General features: G+C 48.5%; 1 long non-coding RNA gene across 1 annotated transcript; it reads left to right on the top strand.

Moving 5' to 3' along the window:
- Nucleotides 1–11: 11 nt before the first annotated feature.
- Gm9861 lies at nt 12–12,741 on the top strand. The gene is made up of 2 exons (XR_003951968.1): nt 12–282; nt 8,588–12,741. It is a non-coding gene; the product is annotated as a predicted gene 9861 (long non-coding RNA).
- The last annotated feature ends 676 nt before the right edge of the window (nt 12,742–13,417 follow it).

Here is a 13,417-nt window from a genome sequence, read left to right as displayed (position 1 = left end):
TGCGACCAACTGGAGATCGCGCTGGGACGGCGGGGCGGAGCGGAGCGGGCTGGGTGGAGTCACGTGCGCTCTGGGCCCGGAGGCGCACAATGGGCAGAGGGAGTGTAAGCAAGGGGGTGGGTAGTGTTTCTCAGCTGGCGGCTCCCGGAGCTGGGGCAGAGAAGGCGGGAGGCCAGGCTTCCTTGAGCGCTTATTGGGTGCCGGCAGTACTGGGCCTGCGCCTGGCGTCCTCTTTCTTCGAGGGTCAACCCAACGACAGAGGGGAAACTGAGGCGCACAGCGGTAAGAGTGTGATACACCGCCCGGAGATTACAGGCAGAGACGAATGATTTTCTTTCCTTTTCTCATCTTTTCTTTTCTCTTCTTTTCTTCCTTCCTTTTTTCCCCTTCAATTCCATCATTATCCTTTCATCTATCCACCCTTCTGCACTGATCATGTATCTTGCTGCGCCCTTGAGCCACTAGCCAGACAAACCAGGTCCTGTCCTCAGGGATGCGGACTCAATAACCTCTTAGTTAAGCCTTCACCAAGTGCCGTACTCTGTTCAGTCCACTCAACAACATCAAAAGAACGCCAAATAAAAACATACCGACCCATTTGACATGAGGAACTCAACACTCCAGAAGACTTAAAATACTCTGATGTGCTGTCCTGGAGGCAGGATTTGAAGCTAGACACAACTGGCTAGGAACACAAAGGTGCTAATTGGTGTACTGACTGCCCCCCAAAAAGAGTCTGAGAGAGGATGGGACACTCCGTGATGGCCACCAGGAACTCCACAAAGAGTTTGAAGACCTCTGAGGCCCAAGGTACTTGGGAAGCCAGGAAGAAATAACTTGGTTGGGGCAGATAAGACTGGGATATCCCCCTGGGAGCTGGGAAGCTAGGGACTGCTAACTTTCTTAAGGTCCTGCACACAAGCTGAAGTGTGGGAACTCCCTCACTTCACCTCAGCAGAGTGATTCCCCTCCATACCTCTCATCCTTTGGCCCATGTCATTTCTTTTATCTTAAACGTTCTTCCACACCATCTTTCAGATCTCAGCTTCACACCCTTGCTCTCTTTCCCAGTCAATGGACTTTCATGTCCATTGGGAAATCGTGTTTTCTAAGGGCATCTCATTAGCTTTCAGTCTCCGTTTCAGGACTAAGACTGAATCGTTCACTGGTGAGCCTACAGAACAGTCAGTACACAGTAGGCTCTTTATAAGATATAATGAATGAATAGTAAGATGGCAAGGCTGTCTCTGCTGCTGAAGGACTGGGCTGAGGAAGTAAGCTGGCTTTGGTGTAGAGAGGCAGAAGGAAGCAGGGCTCTGGGCCAGCTGCCGTAGAGCCTAGAGCCTGATGGCTCTGAACAGCTCCTGTTCACAGACCTGCCCATCGCTGTGCGTCCTCAGAGCTCCTGCCTCTCATTAGTGGTCTAGGCCTGGAATAGGTAGGTCCAGAACTCCAGAGCTGGGGCTGGCAGGGAGATAAACACGAGCAGGTATATATATGACTGAGGGGAGGACGTGGGGAGAGGTGAGCAGCATACCACAGAAATGACTTCAAATCTAGCCTTGCCTACTGGAGGGCTAACCTAACCTCTGTGTCTCACTTTTCCTCATCTGAAAAATGGGGTCATCAGCAAACAAACCTCATGGAACTGGGAACCCATCAAGTAATGGGCACAGGGGAAGGACGCCTACCTGCTCACTGGTTACCTTACTAACATGGGTAAGTTTAGAGAAGACTCAGATCACCACATTTGGATTTTGGCCGGTGACTTCACCTCTCTGAGCCTCAGCTCCTCGGCTTCATGGTGGGTCTCCTGCATCCCACTGTTGGAGATGGTGAGAAAGGCAGTGACTGGCAGAAACCCAGATAGCTCTGTTACCTCGCTGGTGCTAACAATAATAGACAGGACTAATTTCAAAAGTGGCAGGCTAATAGAACACTTGTCTAGCATGCAAGAGGACCGGGTTTCATCCCCAGGACTGCATAGAGAGGACACAGCAGCACACATCTATAATCTCAGTATTTGGGAGATAGAGTCAGAATCAGGAACTCAAAGGTCTTCCTTATCTACATTTTGAGTTTGAGGCCTGCCTGGGCTACATAAGTGCCAGTCTGGCACTTAGAATGAATTGATTACTTTACTAAACACTGCATATTCCCAAACCCAACCCCTAATGTACAGATGAGGACACTGGAGTACAAACAAGTATATGCCTCAAAGTCACCCAAGAGAGTGTCACAATGCAATAGTTGCTTTGAACCTGAGATTCTGTTTTGTTGTCATTGTTGTTGTTTTATTTGTTTTTGGCTTTTTGAAACAGGGTCTCTCTGTGTAGCCCTGGCTGATCTGGAACTCACTCTGTAGATCAGGCTGGTCTCGAACTCACAGAGATCTGCCCACCTCTGTCTCCTGGGTGTTGGAACTAAAGGCATGAGCCACCACCGCCTGGCCTAGATTTTGCTTTTCTTATGAGCTCCCAGGAGTGGGTGATAAGTGGAAAACACACTTTGAGCAGTCAGTGGGTAAGTCAGCTACTGAAGGTGGCAGAGGCTGCAGGCATCTTGCCTGTGGTTGAGCCACGGGGGCAGCTGGGAGCCCTGCACTTATAGCCAGGAGCCTGCTTTACCCAGGCCCTTACTCTCTCTCCGTGACAAGCAGGCAGGATGTCTTGCTCTCCTCTGGCAACCCGCATCCTCTCTCTGGGCCCCTTCTTTCTCTATGGTGACATCTGGCCCAGGGTCTTCCCAGTGGGACTGGCTGGAGGTTCTCAGATTTTCATTAACAAGAAAGATAAGGGCTCGCTGGGGCCCAGCTGGGCCTGCTGTGGGCCGGCCTGGCCCTGTGCCCACTTCCCCAGAACGCCAGAGGCACTGGGACAAGACGTGGCTTGCTGGGGCTGGGTGTAGAGAGAGAGGCCTGGGAGGAGACACCCTGCAGCAGGGCCTTCCTGCACAGCCAGCAATTAGGAGGCTGAGCCGGTCAGCTGCCTCCCAGGAATTCCCAGGAGAGGCTTAAGCCTAAAAACAAAGTGAAACTTAGTTGCCCACAGGGAGTTTCCTGGCCAGGGAGAGGAGAACCGCTGGTGAATTCTACAGAATGAGGCTAGGTGGAACATAGAGAATTTCCCCTTCTGCGAAACAAAAAGCAAAGCTCAGGCCTCACTGAATGCTGAATAGCCAGCTTCATTGTGTTATCTGTGGCGGGTTCTGCCTCTTACATACAGAGAGAAGGCTTCCTGGCCCATCTCAGACAGCTGACACTCCTGAGCTACAGGTGTTGTTTTCTAAGCATTTATGCCTCGGTTCCCTTTGTCTTATGAGCCAGATGTTGCTTTCTCATTTTTGACAGTAACACACTGGTCCCTTTTTAAATGGTTCTATTTCGGGGAAAATCACTGAATGTTAAACAGGTATTGCTTACTTTCCTCCTTGCTCAAGTGCTGAGACTTCAGGCTTGTACCACAGGCCCCAGTTTTTGTGGTGTTTAACTGAGTAGAACCAGAGTTTTGCCCATGCTAGGCAGGCCTCTGCTGACCAGCTGCATCGCCAGCATAGCCAGTAGTCTTGTGTATTTCACAAAAGGCTCTTAGCCCTGCGTTTGTCCTCCATAGTCCAGAACCATAACTGAGGGGGCAGAAGTGCAGCTTGCCTAACCCACATCTGTCGTCTGGCAGGGGACTCGAGGCCAGGAAGACTGAGAGTTTTGGACCATCCTGAGCTACGTAATAAGACTTTATCTAAAGGAAAAGAGGAGGAGAGAACAGAAGGAAGGAGGGAAGGGAAGGAGAGGAGAGGAGAGGAGAGGAGAGGAGAGGAGAGGAGAGGAGAGGAGAAGAGAAGAGAAGAGAAGAGAAGAGAAGAGAAGAGAAGAGAAGAGAAGAGAAGAGAAGAGAAGAGAAGAGAAGAGAAGAGGACGTCCTCATCCTTGGATAACTGTCAGTCACAGTGGAGATGAATCCCTGCATGTGGTGGACTGCTGTCCTCCAGCATAACAGACATTGCCATCTTTATCAGCGCAGTTGCTACTATCCTCAAGAGATCTTCAAGAAGAGACCTGTGACCTTTTACAGATGGAAGGGATGGGAAGAGTCATTACATTCTCATCTGAGGTCCCAGCCACTCTGTCCTGCACCTCTGCCCCAGCTATTCCTGACCCTCTGGAGGATCTAGAGGGTCTCAGCCTATGGGTGGTGACTCCTTTGGGGTGGGGTCCAATAACCCTTTCCAGAGGTCACCTAAGACCATCTTGCATATCAGATTATGCATCACAACAGTAGCAAAACTTACCGTTATGAAGTAGCAAGGAAAATAATTTTATGGTTGTGGGTCACCACAGTATGAGGAGCTGTACTACAGGGCTGCCCGTTGGAAAGGCTGAGAACCACTGCTCTGGCGTGTTCAGAAGATGGAAGATTGTCTGAAAGGAGATCAGCTGAACAGCTACAGGAAAGTCAGTACCCATGCTGGCCTGAGACTTTTCTGTGATGAGGGACGGAGATCACGGGCGCTCCTGTAAGGAACCCCTCAGCCATGCTTCCGTCAGAAAGCCAAATAAGCTCACTGGTTTACCAAGCTAGACTTGAATGGAATTGCTTTTCCGTCTATTCTGTACCTCATTTGAGGCAAGTAGACATTTGCTCACAGTCCCTCCTCCCCACATCCCAAGAGCAAATGCAGCCTCAGTCATGTGTTCACAGCCACCATGTATCTATCAGGCTGGGGCTGCTTTGAGATCAGGCAAGAGCTGTTCCCCAGACCCATCTCAAGGCTTTGATCTCAGCTCAGAATGTCCTGTTCTCTGGACCCAAGCCTCGGGGCTTCCAAGGGACAGGGGCTAGTGAAACAAGATGGGGCTAAAGCCAGTGGACCACTGAAGATGCTCTGACAAAAGATTGGAGCCACGTAAGAGCCCAACATTAACATTTGGCCACTGTGAGACTTAGGACTTACACATACCGTTTCCAAGCTGGAATTTCCTCGTCTATAAGATGTAAATCCATAAGATGTAGATGCCCTAGCTTGCTAAGAGCTTTAGATATACTGTATTCATGAACCTGGAACAGCTGTGTTAGGCTTGGTCACAGGAGTTTTACACCCAGTGGTTTTTGTTTTTTGTTTTTGTTTTTTTTTTTTTTGAGACATAGTCTTATGTAGCCAAGGCTGGCCTTGAGCTTGTAATCTTCCTGCCTCTATGTACAGAGTGGTTTGATTTTAGGCATGTGCCAACATTTCTGACTTACGCTCTTACATCTTCCAAGATGGCTCATTCCTTGGGGCCTCAGATCTTTGCTGTGAGCAGCTTTCTTAGGGCTGCTTCGGTGGCTTTGGCTTGACTGCAGTGGGCAGCTTCCCTATGGGTAATTCCCCACAGAACTCAGGGATGCCTTTTATGACCTCACATCATCTCCTCCTCAGTCTCTTCCTTAGCAGTGAGACACCAAGCCAACTCTGTCTCCATACGCACTCAGCATGGTTTTTAACCCACAGAACAGCCCCCGCCCTGACAGAGTCTCTTTGTTTATCCCTGTCTAGCTTGGAACTCCCTATATAGATAGACCAGGCTGGCCTCACACTGAGAGAGCTCCTGCCTCTTCTTCCTGTGTTTTAGGATTAAACAGATAAGTAGTACATATGACAGGTATTAGTAGGGCATGGGAGCTTCTGAAATATTCTTAAAAATTATGTTAGAGAATTGAGAAACAAATTCAAAATGTACGCCTGATTTGGACATTAATTATGTATGTGTGTGTATATATGTGTGCAGACACATGTATGTATGTATGTATGTATGCATACATATTTTCTTATTTAGGGCTACTGTTTGTTTGTTTGTTTTTGTTTTTCCGTTCAGCATTTCTATGTGTAGCCCTGGCTGTCCTGGAATTCCCTCTGTAGACCAGGCTAGCCTCGAACTCAGAAATCCGCCTGCCTCTGCTTCCCAAATGCTAGGATTAAAAGTACCTGGCCACCACCACCTGGCTAGGATTACTATTCCTGTGATGATACACCATAACCAAAAGCAAGTTGAGAAAGAAAGGGCTTACTTGGTTTACCTTTAAGTCATTACAGTGGGGGGTGTTTCATTTGACTTCATTTTAGATCTTTCTGTTTCAAAGAAGATACTTACTTGTGATGAATATAATCAAACTTATATTTAAATCAAAGAGAATATAGCATTCCTGTCCTGCAATCATTCTCCATTTTTAAATGACAAGAAGTGTGTGTGTGTGTGTGTGTGTGTGTGTGTTTTAAGGAGAGGAATGGACCTGTAAGAGAGTGCAGTGAATAAATGACTTTGCATGCAATCTTGCCAATCTGAATTTGATCCCAAATCCCAAGGTGGAAGGAAAGAACTCCTCTGACCTTGACTAATGCCATGGCACATGTGTGCCTACATACACACATATCGTATACATATGTGCACATATTAATAATAAATTAAAAATAAAATGAAAGGAGCTGGAGAAATGGCTCAGCAGTTAAGAGCTCTTCCAAAGGTCCTGAGTTCAGTTCCCAGAAACCACATGGTGGCTCACAACCAGCTGTAATAGGATCTGATGCCCTCTACTGGTGTGTCTGAAGCAGCTACAATGTATTCATATAAATAAAATAAATGAATCTTTAAAATAAAATAAAATGAAAGAACAGATGAAACTTATTTTAATAATGTATTTTCTGTAACCTATCCATAGTCAGTACACGGAAACAACAAAAATACATTATTAAATTATTATTAAACAACAATAAAAATTATTTGTGTATGTATAGTGTGTGTGTGTGTGTGTGCACACATGTGAAGACCATAAGTTGAGACCCAGTGTCTTTCCATCCCTTTCCACCATCCTTTTAGAGACAGAACCTCTCTTCGAAGCTGGGGTCTTGCACACCTCAGCTTTAAACCTCCAGCCCATAAGGGTGGAGAAAATAACTTTCTATTGATTGAGCCAACCAGTCTTTGGTATTGTTTTGGCAGCTTGAGAAAACAAATATAGTATGAGAAAGAATGTAAACTCTCATTCAGAATATCAGGGCGGAGTTCAGTGGTAGAGTGGGCATTTAGCATGGATAAAGCACTGGGGTCTGGTCCCACCATCAAAGACAATAATTGAGGAGGCCAGGAGATGGTTCTGCCAGCCCAAGCAGGAGAGTTGGAGTTTGAAAGCCAGTATGCTTGTGTGAGCTGGGCACGGGCCTGCCCATGCTGGGCGAGAGGGGCCCAAGTTGAGACAGGCCTTAGTACTGAGTCATCAAGAAGGTCCATTTTTCTCTTTAAAACATACATATTTTTAAACTTTATTTTTTGCCTCTGGGGAGGCAAGCAGGTGCCATTTCCTGGATATGGAGGGCAGAGGACAACTTTCGGGAGTTGGTTCTCTTTCTACCATATGGGTCCCTGGGGTAGAAGTCCCTTTACTGTGTTGGCAGCAGATGGCCTCCTAAAGCTCCCTGGTCTTCTTGATGACCCCAGATCTTGTATTTTACAAATATTTTAATTGTATTTGTGTAGGTAGGTATGTGCATGCTTGTGTCTGTGTCTGTGTGTGTATCTGTGTGTCTGCATGTACCACATGTGTGCAAGTGCCCAATGAGACCAGAAAAGGGCATCAGATTCCCTGACATTGAAGTGACAGGTGGTTGTAGCTGCCAACATGGATACTGGGAACCAGACTCGGGTGTTTTTGAAGATTGGAAATTGCTCTAAACCACTTAGCCATCTCTTCAGTCACTGGATTTTGGATTTTAATAGATAGTTTGAAACAGATAAAGATACACTACATTGAGCTAGAATAACAGAAGCTGGTGTTTGGCACCCATATTCTACCCTCACCATGGCTCTGTGCTCTCCCCCAAAAGCAACTGAGGCATGTAGATGGTGTCTATGAACAAGTGAAAACTACTAACTGAAGAGAAATGGCAAGCTTTGGATTTTTGTACTAACAAACGGTTGGGTCTGAGAGATCTCCTTGTCATAAAAAAGACTGATGTAGAGTATTATAATGTATAATATTAATATGTGCTGGAATATATTAACATAATGTGTTTAATATATCAAGTATATATGCTAGAGCTAATGATATTTCATGTTATAAATTTGTAGTGTATATAAGAAAATATGTGAAATCATAAAATAACAGGAAATTAAATAATTAAGGAAAATTACTGGGAAAACAGCCAAACTAGGAAGAGCAAAAAAACTTTCTCAGACCCTGAAGGGTGGGGCAGCAGGTTCCAGCAGTGGCTCTAGACAAGGGTGGGGACAGGGTCCTGGGGTTTGGAGTCTGGCAGATCTGATCTCAGGCAGAAAGAAGCTTCCAGAAGTGAAGTGGTGTGTGGACTGAAGGTCGAGCTTTCCTGTTGGCCTAGGCGCTTATGAGGCAAGAGGTGGTAATTCCAGTGATGCTTCACTGCAGCCAGACCCTCCTTCCTGTGTGCAGTGGCCCAGTCCTCTACCACTGCTGGGTGCCTGGCTGCTTGTTTGCCAGGTGATGGACAACCAGGTGTCTGTACAGTAGCCAATGGGGTCGCAAAGCTGCCTGCTTCTCTGGCTAGGTGAGATCACCAGACAGTGTATAATGTGCTAAAACAGGCCCTGCTGCTGCTGCCGCCGCTGCTGCTGCTGCTGCTGCTGTTGCCCTCTGCACCCTTAGAGGCCCTGAAAATCTCAAGGAGCTGCCCTGTACTTGAGGCTACCTGTCCAGGTGGGTCCTACTACTGATCCAGCCCAGTGTTTCTGAGCCCTAGTCTTCCCATGTGTAGTGTGGGCTTGGGATGCTGGCAGACTGGGTAGTTGCTCAGAGCCTCACCTGGGTGGTGCCTGTAACAGGAATGGAAGGGTGTGGAGGGTGAGAGCATAGTCAGGGAAGTATGTGTCACTCATGAGAATCCAGATGTGGCAGAGACAGGAGGATCCCTGGGGCTCGTGGGCTAGCTAATGTTGACAACTGTAGTGAGTGACAGATATCCCATGTTGACTTCATGCCTATACGTGCATGTGCACATGACCATACAGCACACAGGAAAATAAAACCAGGCTGAAGCTTGGGTGGAGTGATGCTCCTGATGCTCATCTTAGAGTTGCTGATGCTGCCCTGAGCTTCTGCTGAGCCTGTCTTCACTGCCGCTCTAGTTCTGGAAGGAAAAGAGGGAGCAGTTGGAAGAGGTTTGGCCCTAGGTCTCCAGTTCGTCCTCAAACTCTTGAAGCCACGGAATTCAGCGTCAGCAGCGCCATCTGCCCCCATGTCCCCTGCCCCATCCCTCTACTACAGCCATGCCTCCTCTAACATGTCTTGTCCACCCTCCCAACCTTTCTGTGAGCTGTTTCTAGGCCTCAGATGCTGTTCTTAGCTCCACTAACTCCTCCCTTCCATTCAAGTCTCTGCTCTGGAAACATGCCCACACCCTGCCCTTCCCCACACTTTATGTGCCCAGCCAGGCCTTACCAGGCTCTGGAACAGACCCCTGAGGAACAGGAGCCCATGCGTTCAGTAAATGTTTATCATAGGCAAACAAATGCACACGGGCCAGCAGACAGGACAGGAGAATGAAAGAGAAAACAGGACCCGATAAGCCTCCGTCTCAGAAGGCAGAGAGGCTGTCTACCTGCCTCTATGGTGTCCAGAGTTGGTGCTAAATAGTAACTGGTTGGTATTTAAAAATCTGGCCTGAAAACACTCATGAAGGGCAGGTGTGGGGTGAAAGCCAGACCCTCCCATGATGTGACTGGACTGTTGGGCCTTTGGAAAGTTCTTTGAGAAGGTACTGAGGCAGCCAGGGCTCCAAGCAGTGGGTAGGTGAATGAGCATAGCCAGAGTCTAGGTAGGATAGGACACGAACCCTAACCATTTGTAAGCCCTGGCTCTGGCTCAGCCATCTCTGCTCTGCAGCTTCACCTCCCGACTCCTGCCATCAAAGAGCTCACCCATCCTTTGTCTTTAAGCAGGAACCAGGTTACCTGGAAGCAACTTAGCCCAGGAGCACAGGACAGCAGAGTGTGGATGCAAGAATCCATTGCAGCAGACATCAAGCTCCGGCCTGGACAGTGACCTTCCCTGCCTTGCAGTGCCTGAGGGACCCTAATAAGCCTAGCCCAGACACAGCCTGGTCCCAATTAAATCTCCACCCAGCCATCTAGGAGGCGTATGCCAGGGCATGGAGACAGACTCCAGGCACCATGGCTGCCATTCCAAAGGGGAGGGACATGAGTAAATGAGCCACATGCTGTCATCCCCTGAGAAGAATGAAGAGACCGAAGTGGCAGGGCCTGGAGACTGCATTTGAAAGATCAGGGAGGCACGTACAACTCGGGCCTAACAAATGCCAAGGAATCTTCAAACATTCCAAGTAAAGAAACCAACAGGGCAAGGGATTGGAGGTGATGTAGCCAGAGAAGGGAGTAACAGCAGCAGCCCCACAGATGGCAGGCCCTAGAGAACATGGCCTGAGAGCTGTCTAGGGTTGCCAGCCCAGGAACTCTATCTTTCCCTCCACTCCCAGAGTCTCTTCTCCCTAGAGCTGAGAAGCCCCTGACCATGCTGCCTGGCTTCACCCTTGCACTTCCACTTTCCTTTCCCCTCGGCACGGGCTCAGGTGCTCTCTGAGCCGGAGTTGCCCTATGGTGGCAGTCCTGAGGGCTTGCGTCCCATAAGGTTCCTGAGCTTCCTGCCTACTGTGTGCTGGCCATGTCTTGGGGGTGATGTAGGTCACAGACCCTCAGAGCCCACCTATTGTAGCTAGGCTCTCCTAGTGTGCTGTACACACAAGGGTATCAGGCCAGAGATTAGGACATGGTGCGGGCACAGCTCAGTTGTGACCTTGCTCTGCCTCACGAGGTTGGGAAGAGTGTTGGGGAGCTTGTTAGTCCTTTCCTATCTGTCCCAGGGCAGCTCCCAGTAGCTGAGCCTGACACCTGAGAGCTGTCCTCATGTCCTTTGCTGTCTTTTGTTCCAAGGGCCGTCCCTAAGTGTCCTTCTTGGACCTGGTAGCAGCCTTCATCCCAGCTATATATACACATCCAGTGTCCCTCCCCCTGGAGGAGGAAGGAGGACATTAAACTACAGGTTAGTGTTGATCTGAGGAGGCCGTAGTGAGGCTTGTGGGTGCCACTGTCTAAAGATACACTTCACGTGACTGCAGTAAATGCAGTGTCTAGAAGCTGGGCCAGCTGGTGCCTTATAGTGCCGGTGATACCTCAGGGCTGCCTGTCACTCCACCCTAGTGGAGCAGTGGGAAGGCAGCAGTCTCCAGGGTAGATATTTTTGTCATGGGGAAGCCATAAGCAGGTCCAGAATAGTCCCCTGGGACCTCTCTAACCGTGTCTGAAATGTGGATAATGGTGCCAAACTTCGTTCTAGGCACAGTCAGCAACTCTATGGATGTGCTAAAAAAAAATCCACCACGCTGTATCCTTCAAATGGTGAATGGTAAGGGATGTGAACCATAAATAAGCCCATTAAGCACCCTCAGTAAACTGAGGCTGCCGGCCGTAATTCCAGCACTTGGGGTGAGACAGCCTGGGGTACTGCTCCCCTTTCCTGTCTGTTGCTGTGATGAACCCTGGATACAAAGCAACTGAGGGAGAAAGAAAGGAACTTAAGCTCACACTGGAAGGCCACAGCCTGTCACTGAGGAAGTCTGGGCAGGGACGTGAGAAACCACTGAGAAATGCTTCTCTCCAGACTCGACAGCCTGACTAGAGATGGCCCCGCCCACATCAATCAGCATTCAGACAATCCCTCACAGACAGGTCTGCAGGTCAGTCTGGTTCAGAGAGGCAGTTCCTCCCCGAAGATTCTAGGCTATGTTAAATTGATTATTGCTAACTCTCACAGCTGCATATTAAGACTTTTACCACAAAGAACAACACACACACACACACACACACACACACACACACGTGGTAGTACTCAGGAGGCAAAGGCCGAAGACTTACCCAAAGTTCAAGTCTTGGTCTACATAGTGATAACCCGTTCCCCACCAGCACCCCAAAAAGGTGGTTGGCAATTCATATACTCCAGGGCCTTATAGCAAAACAACCAAAACAATACAGGAACACCCCAGATATCCTACACCCTTCCCCCAAAGTGCTAGAGTCCAGATCTGCTCAGATAAATAGAAAGTTAAAACAAACCATACAACATTGCCACTTCAGAAATAATGACCTCAGTAGCAGTAGCCGGAGTAGCCGTTCCCTAGAGCCTGGAACACGCTGAGTCTTGTTCGGTCCGTCAGCCTTCCCCACCCCCTCGACACTGTGACCTCACTTGATAGGTGAGGAATCTGACGCACAGTGGGCACTTGTGAGGTCAAGGTTTGACCCGGCAGTCAGCACTAAAGCGTCCTCTGCCCCTCAGACACACAGAAGTCAACAGAATGAAGAAGTGCTTAGTGGGCAAGGGGAAGAGACTATCGTGGTTTGGGGTTTGTGTCTCTCTGTGTGTGTGGTTGTTGTTGTTGTTGTTGTTTTGTTTTGTTTTTGAGACAGGGTTTCTCTGTGTAGCCCTGTTATCCTGGAACTCACTCTGTAGACCAGGCTGGCCTCACACTCAGAGATCTGCCTGCCTCTGCCTCCCATTTTGCTAAAATCAAAGGTGTGTGCCACCACCACTTGACTGCAATTATAGTTTTATTGTTTTATTTTTTCAAGATAGGGCTCACTATGTAACCCAGGCTGGCCTGGAACTCACAGAGATCTTTTTGCCTCTACTTCCTGACTGTTGGTATTAAAAGACCTGTGCCACTGTGCTTGGCTGTGTCATTTTTAAATTAGATTTATCTGGGGAGGGTGTCCAACATAAGGACAGGTGTGAGTGCCACAGCTTGCCTGAGGGGGTCAGAGGACAGTTTTCAGGAGTCGGTTCTTTCCTTCCACCATGTGGGTTCTAGGCTGGAGCTCAGTGTGCTGTACTGTTGGCAGGCGTGTTTAGTCTCGCCAGCCCCCATCAGAGCCGTCACTACTGCCCAAGTTCTAGACATTGTCTGTTCACAGTGATAATGTGAAGCTATTATTTAGTAGTAGTAGTAGTAGTAGTAGTAGTAGTAGTAGTAGTAGTAGTAGTAGTAGTATTTTGCACAAGGTCTCACTGTATAGCTCAAGCTGGTCTTGATTGATTGATTGATTGAGACAGGGTTTCTCTGTGTAGCCCTGGCTGTCCTGGAACTCACGCTGTAGACCAGGCTGGCCTTGAACTCAGAAATCCTGCCTGCCTCTGCCTCCCAACTGCTGGAGTGTGCCACCACTGCCCGGCGTCTGACCTTGAATTATTGATGTGGCCAGAACTCACAATCCTCCTGCCTCAGCCTCCTGAGTGCTGCAACTACTGGCATGTAGAACATGTTGGGTCTGGGAATCACTGCCCAAACCATTCAGACACTGATCTCAGTCAAACAGGGCTGGTTTATTGATTGTACACCCCAAGAC

Source organism: Mus musculus, chromosome 16, assembly GCF_000001635.26.
Source record: "Mus musculus strain C57BL/6J chromosome 16, GRCm38.p6 C57BL/6J".
NCBI lineage: Eukaryota > Metazoa > Chordata > Mammalia > Rodentia > Muridae > Mus > Mus musculus.
This window is presented reverse-complemented; position numbering and strand designations above follow the sequence as displayed.